Source organism: Symphalangus syndactylus, chromosome 14 (assembly GCF_028878055.3).
Source record: "Symphalangus syndactylus isolate Jambi chromosome 14, NHGRI_mSymSyn1-v2.1_pri, whole genome shotgun sequence".
Taxonomy (NCBI): Eukaryota; Metazoa; Chordata; class Mammalia; order Primates; family Hylobatidae; genus Symphalangus; species Symphalangus syndactylus.
In genome coordinates, this window is record NC_072436.2 from 34,826,444 (window position 1) to 34,841,701 (window position 15,258).

General features: G+C 36.9%; 1 long non-coding RNA gene across 4 annotated transcripts in view; it reads right to left on the reverse strand.

Annotated features, from left to right (window-relative positions):
* The window catches only part of LOC134732325 (uncharacterized), an 87,911-nt gene that overhangs the window by 48,604 nt on the left and 24,049 nt on the right, over nt 1-15,258 (reverse strand). For 3 of the 4 annotated variants that reach the window (XR_010115365.1, XR_010115366.1, XR_010115363.1), the window contains exons 2-5: nt 13,472-13,636; nt 12,843-12,925; nt 7,256-7,351; nt 6,231-6,326 (exon numbers count right to left, since the gene is read on the reverse strand). This is a non-coding gene — a long non-coding RNA (uncharacterized lncRNA). The remainder of the gene's footprint in view (nt 1-6,230; nt 6,327-7,255; nt 7,352-12,842; nt 12,926-13,471; nt 13,637-15,258) is intronic. The other variant, XR_010115364.1, reaches the window with a different exon arrangement.

Consider the following 15,258-nt stretch of genomic DNA (forward strand, 5'->3'; position numbering starts at 1 on the left):
AGGTGTGCTAGAATTTTGTTGAGGATTTCTGCATCTTTATTTGTAAGTCATATTGTTTTGTAATGATCTGTTCTTGTCATGTCTTTGGCTTTGGTATCATGGTAATATCAGCTTCATAGAACGAGTTTGGATTTATTCTTCAGTTTTTGTGGAAGAGTTTAAGAAGATTTGATATTAACTTTTCATTGCAAGTTTGATCTGTTCAGACATGTTCCCTTTTGGTTTAACTTTCTTTTTCTAGTTCCTTGAGGCAGAAAGTTATGTTATTCATTGGCTATTTTTATTCATTTTTAATGTAGGGGCTCATAAGTATACATTTCCCTCTAAATGCTGCTTTCTTTTCATCTCATAAGTTTTCATGTGTGGTGGTTTTATTTTCATTTATATGAAAGTATTTTCAAATTTCACTTGTGAGAAAAATTGTTTTTTTTATTTGACCCTTTAACTTCTTAACAATGTTTTCCTTTATTCTCCACGTATTTGTGCATTTTTCAAATTTCTTTCTGGGTATTTCTAATTTCATTCTCTTGTGATCTGTGATCTGAGACACCTTTAGGATTTTAATCTTTTAATAACTCACTGAAACTTGTTTTTTGGCCTAACATATGATTTGTACTGGGGAATGCACCTGGGCACTTAAAAAGAACATATTCTGTCACTGTTGGGTGCAGCATTCTATAGATGTCTGCTAAGTTTAGTGAGTTTATATTGTTGTTCTACTCTTCTAATTCCTTGCTGATTTCCTATTTTTTCCATCCATTACTGAAATTTGGGTATTAAAGTCTCTAATTATTATTTCTGAACTATTTGTCCCTTCAATTCTATAAATTGTTGCTTCATATATTTTGGGCTCTGTTGTTAGGTGTTGGCATTTTTAGGAAGGCATTTTTATTATCTCTTAGAACTGTAAAATAATGAGGTCTCCTCATCCTCAGACATGAAAATGTGGCTAAGACACTGGAGAGGCACCAAGTATCAATATACTTTCTTAAATTAATTGAGAGCCAGTGTTTTCACACTTTCTTTACTCATCTTTAACTTTATACAATGGATTTCTGTACAGTAAATGAAAAGAACACACCTTGACAACAAGCAACAGTAGGAAAGACCCTCACAAATATAATTTGAAATAAAAAAAGACAAAAAAAGTGTATAACATGTGATTCCATTTATATAAAGTCCAAAAACAGCCAAGCTAATTTATGATATTAGAATTCAAGATAGCTGTTACTTTTGAGGTATAAACATAATGATGAGGAATGGAATAAAGAAGGCTTCTGGGTGCTGGTAATGTTCTCATTTTTTTATCTGAGTGAAGGTTATATAGGTAGAGTCACTATTTTGAAAACTTGAAGTATAAACTTATGTGGACTTTTCCTTGTATATTATGCTTGGAGAAAAGAAAAATAGTAAAAGCAACACTTTAAAAAACTATATAAAACTTTCAGAAACTATACAAAAAATTCACGTGTGTACAATTGTTGAAAAATATTTGGACCCTGTTCAAAGGGTACAGCTTCAAATTAATCAAATTAGATTCAAGGCATAGAATTACAGATATCAGCTGGCAGGTTAAAAGAAGATTGTTATGAGAAGAATTTTAAGTATATATATATATCATTTTAATCATTCAAATGAAGTGTAGAAACCATACCTTCTTTTACATCTCTTTACCCTCCCCTATTCATAATTTGGTTGTGTTACATATTTTCTCTAAATAAATATATTTAGAACCACATCAAGCAGTGTCATATTTTTCTTCAATCATTAAACATAAATTAGAAAACTCAAGAAAAGACTATTGTATATATCGATATCTTTGTTAACCTGGTTTCTTATTCCTTGATGATATTCCAAAATTTTGTTTCTGTTGTTTCTATTCTGCTTAGGTAGCTTCTTTTAGCCAAACTTTTAGAGTAATTCTGCTGGCAACCAATTATCTTAATTTTGCTTTATCTCAGAATGTCGTGATTTCCCCGCCTTCCTGAAAAATACTGCTACTGGATATAGGATTCTGGTTGATAAATTTTTTTGTTTTGTTTTGTTTCTTTCAGCACTTGAAAAATATTGTGTCACTTTCTCGTCTTCATGTTTTCTAATGAAAACTCCAGTCATTTGTTTATTGTTGTTGTTTTTCCAGTAGTTAAGATGCTGTTTTTATCTCACTGATTTAAAGATTCTGCTTTGTTTTCTTTTAAGTTTTCAAAAGTTTGGTTGTAATATATCTTGGTATTAATTTTTGGGCGGTTTCTCGAATTTGAGATTCTTTCACCATTTTGAGTCTGTACATTTATGCCTTGGCAAATTTGAGAAAACATTTATTTCTTTGAACACTTTTCAAACTCACCCTTCTTTTTTCTTTCTGGGGTTTCAATAACACAGATTTTAGATGTTTTGTGACAGTCCCACAGGTCCCTGAAGTTCTGTTTTTGTTTTTTGGTTTTTTTGTTTGTTTGTTTTTTCTTTTCTCTCTTTAGTCTCTTTTCACTGTGTTGCTCTCAAATTAGGTAATTTCTACTGTTGTATCTTTTTGTTCACTGATTTTTTCATATGCTTTCCTTATTCCTCTGCTGAGACATCCACTGGAATTTTTATTTCAGTTACTGAATTTGTACTTCTAAAATTTGCACCTGGTTGTTCTTTATATTTCTATTTATTTGCTGGGATTTTGTATTTTGTCGCTTTTCTAAAGCATGTTCTTAATTGCTTGTTAAAACATTTTTTAAAGTCATGGCTGCTTTCAAATCTTTGTCAAATAATTCCAAAATCTCTGTCATCTCCATGTCAGAATTTATTTTTAGTGAAGTTTGAGATCTCCCTGGTCTTTGTTATGATGAGTGATTTTCAGTTGAAACCAAGACATTTTAGGTATGATGTTATGAGACTCTGTAACTTACTTAAATCTGTTTAACTGGCTGCTTTGGATACTACTGTGGTGGGAAAAAGGAAGACCTTCTTTTTACTGCCATGGGGGTAAAAGTCCAAATTCTCTACTCAGCCACCCTTAACACCGAAGGAGGAGGATCCTCAATCCTTCTGGGCCAGTGGAAAAGTCTCAGTCCTCCACTACTGGCGTGGAAGCCTCCCAGCTGGGAAGAGTGGGCAGGACCATTACCGCTGCCCACGTGGCCTCCACCAGCTCCACAGTGTGGGAGGCTTCATCGCTGCTGAGCCTGACCCTCCACTAGGTCTCTCCTGACACCGCCCCTGCATAGGGGGAAGGTCGCATCGTTACTTCCAGGTAGACGTCGAAGTCAAAACTCACGACTTGGCCCCTAGGATCACTTCAGGGTAAGGGGCTTATTATTGCCCTTTGGGGGTGAAAGTCCTGGCTTCCCACTTGACTTTTTTGATACGACTTTAGTCAAGGGTTTGGGGAACCTAATCATAGCCTCACGAGGGCAGAAGTCGAGACCCCTCACTCAGTCTTTTCTGGTGGGGTTGGCATTTGGGCCACAGTTTTTTTCTGTGATGTTTGGCCAGCCGTAGTGGAATAGTTATATCCTTTAACTTTCCTGTCTTGCTAGGCTACCCCTTTCATGATTCTTCAGCTAGAGGGAACAGGGTTTTATTGAGGACTTTTTTACCTTTTTTTTTTTTTTTTGTCTGTGCCTGATGATGTTCCTGGTTGCTGGCTTCTTCAGCACTCAGACTGGAATATATGAGGCAAAAGGAAAATTCAGGCGACTTACTATTATATCATTATTGGGGACTCAAGGTCTTTAGTAATTCTGTCATCTTTTATTAACCTTTCGGAATCTTATTACATTTGTTTTATATATAATGTCCAGCATTTTCAGGTGTTCTCAGGGAAGAATGAGGAAAAAGCATGTCTACTTCATCATCTGAGAAATGAAAGTTCCCTTTACATTTTTAAATACCTTAAAAATAGATATATTTTTCAAATTTTGGAGAAAATATGTGTTTAACTGAAAGAAATTCCTTGAGATATACCCAATAAATGTGATATCCCAATTAAAACAAGATAAGACTCTGCATGTCCATTACAGATTGACATACAAATACTATTTAAACTAATCTCTAAAGAGAGCGTATTTTCCAAGTGAAGTCAAGGTTTGGCATCAACTGAAGAGAGATTTGGAAAAAATGATAATATATCAGTATTCATAGTTTTCTTTCTAATATTCTAGCACTGAAATTCCAAAAGAGAATAAGGTAAATACTGTATGGATTTAAATAAAAGATAAAAATGGTGACATAAGTAATGAAAATATATAGATAAAAATTTTATCAATTTGCAACAATTATATTTCTTCATATGAACATCATTTCAATGAATTTCTAGCTCACTTTAAAAAGCCATTGTCTTAAAATTTTATTGACAACTCCAGTTGCTTCTGTTTTTACAGAATTGTTCTCCAAATTGAAATTTTAATGACTCAAAAAAGTTGTGTAATTTGGCATTTTTGTCAGCAGTCTGCAAAGTGGTGTGGAAATACTGATTATAACAACATAATGACTGTGAAAATGAAAGTAAAGATAAATTTAATAGTTTCAATATAAATGAACAGTAAGTCATGTATGTCTTCTTTGTGTAAAGTACCACTATATTAGCCAAATAGATACATGAAATAATAGATTTAGTTTTTATATTTTGATGACTTTCGGCCATAAAAATGTAATCTTTTGCACATTTAAAAACATTTTAAACATTTGCCAAGATAGAAGGATGGCAATTGGGCTCATATTATTTAACAGATGTTTAAGTTGACAATAGCTTAAATATTTAGACATATGGAATTAGGCCTCCATATTTATATTCTTGCTCCACACCCACAGCTGTTAGAGATGGGCCTGGTCCCAGCGACAGCTGTAGAACTTTCTTGTGACTTGTATGGGTTTTTATCACTGACAAACAAGATCAGCCTTTTGGTTACCAGTATGCATTCTGGGTACACAGGTTATATGTGGAGAATAAATTCTGACCCCCTTCCCATGCAAGCCAAAGCTGTACAACTGAGCTTTTGTGCATTATGTTGCTTGATGCCTACATTCCGTGGAAGGCTAAAGTCCTAGCCTATATCACATATAAAGGGTGGATGGAGTTCTGCCATCTTATTTCCCATAATCCTCTACTTGCCTCAATAGCTTGAAGTCAGATTTCCTGGTATGAAAGAACAACCCACCCAACTCCCAAGAATTGTCTACTGTCTAGATATCCCAGTCAGAGATTTGGAGCCTGTCCTCTAAGGCAGAAGTCCTAGTCCTAAAGATTCACCTCTGAGCTGAACATACAGAGCCAAGCACATTCTTTGCAGTACTGTCCAATGTCCATATGAAGCCTTTTCAATCGAGTACAAATTTCTTTCTCCCCTCTACTGCCTTTATACGGAAAACCATGCCTGGCACCAAGTTAGGTTAATAATTGATCCTTTAATCAACATTTGGAGTCCACTAGTCCCAGAACCATTGATAAAATGGCATCTCTGAATAGAACAGAAGGAAGATGAGGAATATCAGAAAATATAGCTTCATCAGAACTAGTAAGCCATTTTATGAAGGGTGTCAAAAGACAAGTCAAGTGCGGTTAACAAGTCTTGATCAAGACTTGACAAAGAAATTGGCATGTCAGAAAGATACAACTAGTGCTTTCTGATGTGCCTAATTACATCTGGAGAGGAACTTGGGACAAGGAGTGATACAAGCTCAGAATTAATTTCACATTAGAATTGTATCTTTCTGCTGAAATGATCACCAGATATTTTACAAACCTGAAATTACCCAGTGGGCAGTAATTCTTACAAAATCCTTTCTCCACAGGTCAGCAGTGAGAACTGCAGAACCAAAAATAATCTTCTCCTTCCAATCAGAGGATATATGTATGTGTATGTAGATACACACACATAATAATCAAGAAAACCAATTTGGTTCCACTTACTGAGTTATAACATTTGCTTATAGTGCATATCAGTCATCTACTCAATATATTATGCTTTGACACCTTCCAGGCACTATTATTCTTTCACTGTCATGTCTACAGTTTCTAGTTTTTGATCTGTATTTGTATGTTCAGAGCTCAAACTGCTGAAGTTAATGTTGGTCTAGGTCATTTATTTACTAAACAAGCCCTGCTCATAGATTAATCAGCAGTTGCCTGAGACCATTGATCGCTCTACTCCTGTACAGATTTCAGCACTATACTGAGATGTTTTTCTTCAGTGACATTAGTGTCTCCATCGCAGACACTAAATCCTTTTGTAATTACTCACCCTCATAAGATTTGTCATATGATATTACTTTCCCTCTTCACATTCAGACACAGCAACCTCCACCCTGCCCCCAGGCATCTCCTTTCTGACCTAGGACTTACAATAGAACAAAAGATGTCAAAATGTATCCTAATGTCAAATTCAAAGATTTAAGTAAATGTATATGTTATTTTAAAATCATATTGGAATTTTTTAGAAATATGTGTGGGTTTAGGGAAGAAGCATGGAGAAAAGTGGTAAATGAAGGGTGATGCTTCTATTTTCTGGGTACCCACATTGGACCAGTCCCCTGCTATCAACTTTACTTAACATTACTTTGTTAATTGTTTGAGAAAATTAGGTTAAAGGTGAGGAAACTGAGGCCTAAATTTATTTTATATCTCCCTACTCCCAGTCACACTGTTAGCAAAACTATGATGGGTATGGCTACAGGAATTAAATCAAAGAAATTAAGTTCCCAGCACCCTAATACAACATGTAGTACTGGTTAAACATTATTTCACTTATTTATGCCTTATTTTCCTCAGCTATAAAATCAGGGTAGAATAATAACATTCTTTCTCAGCAGAGTTTTAAGTATCATGGGATGCTTACCCTATTTTGTCCAGTTTCCCAAAATAATTAACAAAATATAAATATAATAAGTAGTAAATACACTTACATCCAAAAACTATGGTCTAGACTTACTATGTAGGATTGGTAGGGGAAAGACTGTTTTAATAACCCATAGATCTATACTTCATATCTCATAGAATTGTTGAATTGAAGAAGCTTTGAGCAGAAGTGTCTTTGGAAAAATATTCAGTATTATGGCATTATATCCCCTCCTGTGGGGAATGAGAATGGGTGCTTTTCTCTCACATCCAGGCCAAGGTGCGAGGCTTCGGTAGGACCACACTAGATCTTGAGCTGTCAACACTGGAGGCTCATGACTGAAGGAGCCTAAGAGAGAGACTGTTGCTGGCTCCCTGCTCTAGTGGCAACACAAGAAAAAAGGCTGTAGGGTCGGGCATGGTGGCTCTCACCTGTAATCCCAGGACTTTGGGAGGCCAAGGTGGGCAGATCACTTGAGGTCAGCAGTTGGAGACCAGTCTGGACGACATGGCGAAACCCCATCTCTGCTGGAAACACAAAAATTAGCCGGGCATGCTGGTGTGTGCCTGTAACCTCAGCTACTCAGGAAGCCAAGACCCGAGAATCACTTGAGCCCGGGAGGTGGAGGTTGCAGTGAGCTGAGATGGTGCCATTGCACTCCAGCCTGGGTGACAGAGCAAGACTCTGTCTCAAGATGATAATAATAATAAATTTTAAAAGGAAAGAAGGAAGGAAGGGAGGCAGGAGGGAAAAAGAAAGAGAGATGGATGGATGGAAGGAAGGAAGGAAGGAAGGAAGGAAGGAAGGAAAGAAGGAAGGAAGGACAGATGGAAGCAGGCTGTGCTGGAAACTAACCACACTACGAGTTTACTGGAGAAAAGATGGAAGAGGTATGAAGCCAAACACAAAAGGAAAAGGAATGCTCCTGACACCCACCTGAGGGTATTGGAAGCTTTAGGGAAAAACTCTCAAACCATGTTTTTCCTCTGCTCCCACACAACAATAATCAGCACAGCAGACCGCAGCTATGCATCATCTAGTTAAATTCTGACACTGTCTACCTGGAGATAGCATCAAATCCCACAGAATGAGGGCTCAGTCTTCAAAACTGTCCCCAATCCGTTGTAAATCTGGGCCTCCTTACCTTCTGACTGACCAGCTTCAAACTGTGGTTCCCATGACCCCCTCTTTGGGTTTGGTTAATTTGCTAGAGTGCCTCACAGAACTCAGGGCAACATTTACTTGCCGTTACTGGTTTATTATAAAGGATATAGATGAAAAAATGCACAGGGTGATGTATGGGAAAGGGGATGCAGAGCTTCCATGCCCTCCCTGGGTGTGCCACTCTCCAGGAACCTCTAGGTATTCAGCTGTCCACAAGTTCATCCAAACCTGGTGCTCTCATGTTTTTATGGAGGCTTCATAGGCATGATTGACAACCTTGTAGAAGTGTGATTGGACAAAATGAGCATGATTTAAACTAAGCAAGGCCTGTCCAGACTTTTTTGGCCTCTTTCGATAGCATTTCATCTTCTAGGGTAGGGGCGAAGAACCTATCTGGAATGAAAGTCTTTTGTCTCATAATCAGATCATGCCCTGCCTTGGGCAGGTGAAAGAAGGACAGGGGAAGGTCAGAGCAGGAGATTCTGCACCTGAGACCTAAAGTACCCCAATTAATTATAATGAAAGACTGAAACAAGGGCTATGGGAGTCATGAGCCAGGAACTGTGGACAAAAACCTGTGTGTGTGTATGTGTGTGTGTAATGAGTATATGTACAGATATAATATCACCTTGCTCAAAAAAGAGTGGGGGTATAGACCTAAAAGAAACCCAAGGAGTCCAACTCCTTATTAGAAACCTATGTGTGATTTTTCAGGCCTGACCATAGGGAATTACAAAGGCTTTATGTGTTTGGCCTCATGGGGAAGCTGCCCTCCCTGCATAAGACTTGGTGTACGCTAATTCACAATAGATGGCAATATCTGAAGGGAGTTGTGCTCAAGGACTCAGACCTCCCTATGCACCATGCTGTTTTCACTATTTATGTTCCTAGCCCAGGTGCCTTCATAGCTGGGTCTTGTCCTCAGGTGCTTTTGCCAAGGCCTCCTTGTGGGCGGAAGGAGCAGGGAACCCTGAAGACACTCTTGCCCACTCTGAGTCAATGTTCAGTACTTATCCACACTAGCCCTTTCCTCTTTTCCTCCCTGTAGCCCCAGGGACTTAGATCTTTAAATGAAATGGGATAACCTAGCCAATTAAAGAGGGTGATTGGGATAACTCAAGTCCACAAATACAGCTTGACGAAGACTTTTCAAAAAGTAAATGTGAAATTCTCAGCCCTTGCAATTGTACATTATAATGGTGACTTCTGTAATTCCCTCCTTACCTATTCATAGAAGAAGTTCAGTTAATAGTGGCTATTCTTTAAAAAAAAAAAAGCAATAATCATGTGAATAATAATGCTTAGTTTAAAAATATGAACATCATTTGCTATTTTATAAATAAAAAATTGTGAAAAGTCAGCAATTTCACATGTTTAACCTAATACAAGTCCTTGACCATCAATGAAATGATAAAAGCATATTGCATAGGACTGTAAGAAAGGAGCAGCTCACCAATCTAAGTGGAGGAGAATAAGCAAAGAATATTTTAAGGTTATAACAGAATAGGCTTTTAAAAGATGTTTAACTAATTAGTAGAAGTTAGCTAGGGATGAACAGAAGAGGGGCATTCCAGGCAGAGGGAACAGTATATGTAAAGACTAAACTACAAAAAAGCTAAGCAGCAGTTAGGGACCAGAATTCAATGGCTAAGTCACATTTGAACATGTGAACTAGAGAAGTGGAGACAAGATCTTAAGCTAAGGATTTTACCCTGAAGCTCATTGATCAAGAAAGGGGCCAGAGAGCATTTGCCCATCAACCAATGAGTAGATAAAGAAAATGTGGTATATATATACATTATGGAATACTACTCAGCCATAAAAAGGGATGAAATAATGTATTCACAGCAACCTGGATGGAGTTGGAGACCATTATTCCAAGTAAAGTAACTCAGGAATGGAAAACCAAAGACAGTATGTTCTCACAAGCAGGAACTAAGCTATGAGGACATAAAGGCATAAGAATGATATAATGGACTTTGGGGACTCAGCATGGAAAAAAGACTACAAATTGGGTACAGTGTACACTGCTCATGTGCTAGGTACACCAAAATCTCAGAAATCACCACTAAAGACCTTTTCCATGCAACCAAACACCACATATTCCCCCAAAACTATTGAAAGAAAAACAAAAATTTTAAAATTTAAAAAGGGGAATAAAGAGTGTTCTGGTCCAGGCATGGTGTCTCACACATGTACTTCCAGTACTGTGGAAGCCTGAGACAGGAGAATCACTTGAGTCCAAGAGTTGGAGACCAGCTTGAGCAACATGAGACCCCATCTCTACTAAAAAATAATGCATTAGCTATGTGTTGGTGGCGCATGCCTGTAGTCCCAGCTACTTGGAAGGTTTAGGTAGGAGGATTGCTTGAGTCCAGGAGGTTGAGGCTGCAGTGAGCCATGATTGTACCACTGCACTCTAGCCTTGTTGACAGAGTGAGGCCCTGTCTCAAAAACAGGCCAGGCACAGTGGCTCATGCCGGTAATCCCAGCACTTTGGGAGGCCAAGATGGGCGGATCTCCTGAGGTGAGGATTTCGAGACCAGCCTGGCCAACATGGAGAAACCTCATCTCTACTAAATATACAAAAAATTAGCCGGGTATAGAGGTGCATGACTGTAATCCCAGCTATGCAGGGGACTGAGGCAGGAGAATCATTTGAACTCAGGAGGCAGAGGTTGCAGTGAGCTGAGATTGGGACACTGCACTCCAGCCTGGGTGACAGAGTGAGACTCCATCTCAAAAAATAAATAAATAAAAATAAAAATAAATGTTTGGGAAACAGGGAAAAGAGCTTAGACAGGGATAAAATAGGAGCCAGTGAGAACAATGAGGAGATTACTGCAATAATCTAGACTTTGTAATTCTACTTTCTCATTCTATATGTATGGAAATTGGAGCATAAAGTGTATTGTATTTCTACAATCCAGTTACATAATTCTCTAGTCTAAAATTACCACTTATGCTGTGGTCAGAGAAGTGGCAATTCATACCATTGCTTAAGTTTTCTTTGGTCAACAATTTTCTTTGTGCTATAAAACTGACTTAAGCCATGATGGAGAGATGATAGAGAAAGACTTTCAGCTAGTCGATCCTCAAGATTGGAAATTGTGCCGGTAGCTTGGAGGGAACTTCTGAAATCTCCTAAGTGTTAGAAGGGAAGCCATTCTGACTTGTGTGAGGTGGCATCTAATGGTGGTTTTGATTTGCAGTTTCTCTAATGATCAGTGATATTGAGCTTTCTTTCATGTGCTTGTTGGCATCATGTATGTCTTCTTTAGAAAAGTGTCTGTTCATGTCCTTTGCCCATTTTTCAATGGGGTTGTTTCTCTCTTATAAATTTGTTAAAGTTCTTTATAGATGCTGGATATTAGACCTTTGTCAGATGCATAATTTGCAAATATTTCCTCCCACTCTGTAGGCTGAACACAAAGAAGGGAACAACAGACACTGGGGTCTACTTGAGGGTGGAAGGTGGGAGAAGGGAGAGGAGCAGAAAAGATAACTATTGGGTACTGGGTTTAATACCTGGCTGATGAAATAATCTGTGCCACAAACCCCTATGACACATGTTTACCTATGTAACAAACTTCCTCATGTACCCCCAAACCTAAAATAAAAGATTAAAAAGAAAATAGGGAAGGCATTAGGTAAATTGAAGAAAGCTGCAGAAGTTGCCTCAAGTGTGACAGCCATGGCCTTCCCACTGGCAAAATCCAGTGGCTGCAGCATGATGTTTATAAGACCACAATAATGTCTCAGAGTAGACGGATAGGGAATACATCTCTACAAACATAACAGTCATACCTGGACACTCACCCCAAAGCCAGTGATTTGACAGGCTAGCCAGGGGATAATACGGTAGCTAAGACTTCCATACCTGGAAAAAAGAAAAGTTAAAAGGAAGTCCTGTTCAAGGCATCCCAAGGGACAACAGTAACATGAAATAAAAATTCAGTCATTTCAAAGACTTCACAATTTCAATCAGCAAAGAATTCAAGGCTTCTTTGTCAGAAACAGCAAACAATATAGGCATCAAATATAACAGATGATTAATCAAAATGCAGGCAGTATAGCATTAGGAAAACAAACATCAGCCCTATAACTAGAGGTCAAAATCCCAGTTTCTGGCTTGTTAAGAAGTTACTAGGTGATTTCTAACAGGTACCAATAGGTGCCCAGGAAGAGCATTCTCTTTAAAATACAGGGAGAGTAAATGTATTCTTGACTTCATCCTAGGCAACTTGTTATTGTGTAAGTGTAACCCCAAGCAGCAATTTGTGAACCAAACCTATTATTCAGTGTGATTCAAGTGCTATGGTAGATGCATCCCTAGCTTTTAATCTGTATGTTTCACTCACAAGAAAGTAGTATGATTGGATTTTTCAATTCTAAACTCCTATGGGTTTTTCTATTAGCAGGGAAACTCTATTTTATGCCATTGCCGTCAGTAATTTCTCACTAAAATACAGACCACAAATATTTCAAACAAGTTGCAACTGATGGATCACACTCTAGCAGTTTCCTTAAAACTGGACCTAGTATATGACTTTATTATTATTATTATTATTAAAATTTAGTATAACAGTTTGAAAATTTCTCAATGAAAATTAGGTAATGGTTTAATAATTACTATTGAGGGTTTCTTCTCTAAGTGATCTTGAGTTGCAAGAAATCAATCAGTTATTTTGACAGTTTGAATCTGTTTCTAAAATGACCAGGATAACATGAAAGTGGCTAATACTTTTTTATGTTTTAGTGGCAAAATCAGCATAGCCTACAGCTGTCATATAAGTTTTCTGGCTTACAGATGTCAAAAACACATAAACAAACTTGAGACAATGAGACACTGACCTAAGATCTTGATTCTAGTCCTGGCTCCGCTGTTAACCAGCTGTGAAACCTTTAGCAATTTATTCAGCCTCTCTGGGTTTCTCCTGTAAAATATAGTTGTCAAATTAGATAAAAGTCCTTTAAGGAGAACAACCACTGTCTTTGATTCTACCTGTGAGTACTGATAACTTGAAGGGTTTATAGGTTCTTCCCACCCTGACATTTTTTGAGGGTTTATATAAATCATTCCAATCAAATTAACTTGGATTCATGCAGTAGTTAGGACTGAGTTGTATTAATTATACCTTATGGCTATTCAATTTTAATTATTTCTGAGAACCCACTCTATAGATCTCTGACCTACAAGTCATCATTATTAGAGCCAATACAAATGTAAATTATGGAACACTGTGATAACTGTGTATATATCATTAAGACAGGCCAAAATGGGTTGAATAAGGGACCTCAAATGTAAGAAAATTCAACAAAAGATATTTCCTATATATACATACAGGTCTGACTAGACTCATGGGATCTAAAAATATGCAGACTTTTCTATGAAGATGCCTCCCAGAGTAGTATTCTTTAGATACTTGAGGTGCTAAACCTGGACCCCTGATGACAAGATACTTGTTTCTCTCCCATCCTACCTCCATCTCTCTGGAACTCCTCACCAATCCTTGAACTGATTCTCCATATTAGAAGTCCACAAATGTGAGGTTCTTAAATTCTTGGTAGATGTGAATGTATTCTCTAAAATCTGAGAAATATTGGTGTCATCATGAGATTAAGTAAGATGAGAAAGGCAGAATATCCTTGAAGAAGAAATGGTAATTCCATGAGATGATGAAGATAGTAAGAACTGTGGACCTCCTTCCTCCTGCCATCCCTTCTCACAGGTAAATGATTATCCTTTAATTGTGATTGAGTGCCACATAAATTAGCATATTATTGAGTATAAATTACAAAATAAAATAAAAAGTTTAGAAACAACTAAATGCCATCAATTGGAAAATAGCTTAAAGAAATAGCGCAACCATTCAATGAAATGTTATGCTGACGTCAGAAACAATTAAGAATAAAAGTACTGATAAAGAAATATGTTCAATATTTATTGTTAAATAAAAAGAAAAAAAGGAGATTGCTGAACAATGTGTATAAAACACTCCAATTCGTCTTATCAAGGAAGAAAAGCAGAATATTTCTAGAAAGAAAGATGATGTTTTTAAGAGTCTTATTTGGGGAGAGGGACATTGAGAACACAAGGGTATGGCAAAGGAGACTATTAGTTTTTATCTAGTTCATTTCTGTGCAGTTGAAGTTTACCATAAGCACAAATTACTTTCCTAATTAAAACAAAGTTATTTAAAACTAATCATGGATCATTTGTTATATTCAGGAAATGCTAAAATGATTTTTATGATCCCAGTAACATTATGTTGAAACATTTCAGAAATAAGCACAAACAGTACAATATTAAACACATGAGGGTTCTCCTCCAACTTAAATCAATTATTTTCTCTTGATTTAAAAAATAATCTTTACTAATATAGGTAAAGACTCCTGAGTATCCCTCCCTTACTGCATTATGACATCCACCTCTCAGATGTAACCAATAATCTGAATTTAATGTTCATCATTTTATATTATTATTCTATACACAGGTATCCAAAATGACATATCGTATCACTTAAGACTTTACATAAAAGGCATGATATAGTTCATATATTCTTTAATTTGCATTATGAATGTAGTGAAGTTCTGATATGCCTCTTAGCTCCCCCTTCAAGACTGAAGGACTTTCTGCCCAGCTTCTGGGAGCACTGGGACTAATGTCATTCAACTGTCATTCCCTCTGAAAATTGCCCTTTGCTAAAAAGAGCTCCATTCTGTGAGGTCATACTCTTTCCCACGGCAGCCTGCTCAATGGGTGTCTTGACCCTTCTCAACTTAATCTAGTAAGCTTTGAAAGGCCATGCCAGCTTCAGAACTATCTATGGAAAATCAGATGAGAGGTGTTTTTGAGAACAAATAATGCACAACCTGAGTCTAACTATAAGAAAATGTCATAACCCCAACATAATGGGATAAGTGGGATCCAAAACTCAATAATGTAAAATAAAGGTTACATTATTTAAAAATGAAGTAAAAGCAGTATTCTTCAGTCTGTGATGTCCTAAGTATGAAATTTAAAATAATAAAACTCTAAAAAAGTGATCATAAACTTCACTGAGAAAAATCACAAATGGTTCATCATTATTTTAGAGATTGCATAATTCTATTCATATTTCCCCATGACCCAAGAGTTGTTTGATAGGGCTTTTGTAAATTTCCAGGTGGAAGGCTCTTTTTCATTATTAAGTTTTATATTAATTTCTAGTTTTATTACATTGTAGATTAAAATATTGGTTATAATATTTCTGCTTCTTAAATTCAT